This window comes from Tasmannia lanceolata, unplaced genomic scaffold (assembly GCF_043159265.1).
Source record: "Tasmannia lanceolata isolate RefF3 unplaced genomic scaffold, GAP_Taslan_0.1 ptg000823l, whole genome shotgun sequence".
In the NCBI taxonomy this organism is placed as follows: Eukaryota; Viridiplantae; Streptophyta; class Magnoliopsida; order Canellales; family Winteraceae; genus Tasmannia; species Tasmannia lanceolata.
The window spans coordinates 17,501-19,231 of NW_027519490.1; positions in this window are offsets into that span (position 1 = coordinate 17,501).

Below are 1,731 nucleotides of genomic sequence, written 5' to 3' on the forward strand. Positions count from 1 at the left end.
AAACGAAGTGACTTAGACAAATCTTGTTTGTCGATAACCTCGGACCAATCAATCGAATATTGATTAATACGTAATCGATCGAAGACTACTTGAAAACGGTGCTTCTGTTCAGAAACGAAATGTTCCAAATGTTCCTGGAAGTTCTTGCTCCCATTGGACCATTTGTATCTATATGCATCAGGATCCCGATTCATGGATCTCTCGGTTCGAGAAATAAGAGGATCGAACCATTTCTTCTGACTCTTTTTCAAATTCGATAAATGTGGGTTGATCGTATATTTGATTATAGTTAGATGATTCAGAGTATCATTTCCTATTTGATCCCTTTGAATTCCATATTCAAAGTTGCGATCGGATCTATTCATTAAAAAGAATCGATTCGATACATTTCTTATGTACCCATAGGTGCTATATTGGATTTGAATCCAATTTCGGATCAATCTATATTGATTGACCGCCTCCATTATGTTGTTGCTAGCAAATACCACTATTTTGGGTTTTGGATCTTCCAAATCATTCCCGCAGGAGATCCGGACCGATTTTTTTCTGATCCTTCGATAAAAAGATTCATTCTCTTCATAAAAAATAGGAGGTAGAACCAATAAAGATTTCTTTTTCGATTCATCCCTGGAGTTGAATACCTCATTCAAGAATTTTTTTTGATCCAATCCGTAGGAATCAATAGAAAAGGCAAATCCCTTATGATACACCAGATCCGGCTCGGTTATTGATAGAGTGAATAGATCCGCCATTTCTTGAAATCTCTCTTCTGATTCAAAATCGTGGTGTAACGTGTATCCCCCTTTGTTCCGGTCATGGAATAGATGAAATAAATCAAAAAATGGATTTTTGTTCAAGAATGAAATCTTATTGGAACTGTCCATATCCGGTTCATCCTTCGGAACCATAGCACATCCCGGATCTAATGAAATAGGATGAATTGAGACGGTATTTTGTAAATACGTAATTATCTTGAATATATCAACCATTTCTTTATTTTCCGATCGCCTGGATCGGACAAAAGAAACATCTTGTTGTTTCTTCAACAATTTCTGATCTCTAGTGGACCTCTCAGTAGGATTCGAACCCAGATTAAGTTCTGACCCTCTGTCAGAGAAAAAAGAACGAATTGATCTTGTAGGATTCCCAAGAAATTCGTCGATTTCTTCCGGAAGCAGATGATTATTCATCTGCTTCTCACGTTCCGTGAATAGCCGGGACATTGAGGAATATCCAGAAAGGCATTTCGGGAATCGATCTGATTCTATCTCTGTTCGTTCCGTTTGAAGAAAGGAAGGATCCCAAAGAATCGATCTTTCTTTTAGTTGCTGAATCTCTGTTTGATTGATCAATGTGTGATATTCCGAATCCTCATTACTAATGGAATCGAAATGATCTCTGGATTGATCAGAAGATCCTTTCAATTGGCTAGAATCCGTTACTTGAACGAAAATAGATCTTGTGGAATCATATTGAATATTTGACGATACATTCTGTACCTTGCTAAAAAACCGATCCTTGTTTACCAACCACACATTGTCTAACCAAATCAAATTCTCTCTCGATACCTTCCTCAAAAAATCCGATTCGTGCTGATTCTTCCCCCAACTAACGAAGAGATCTTGGCGGAATTGCCACATATGAAATTGAGCACAATTTTGTAAAGAAATACCCCACTTGTTTCTCGAGAAGAGATGGGAAACATGCTCAATATCATTTGATTGAATAGTT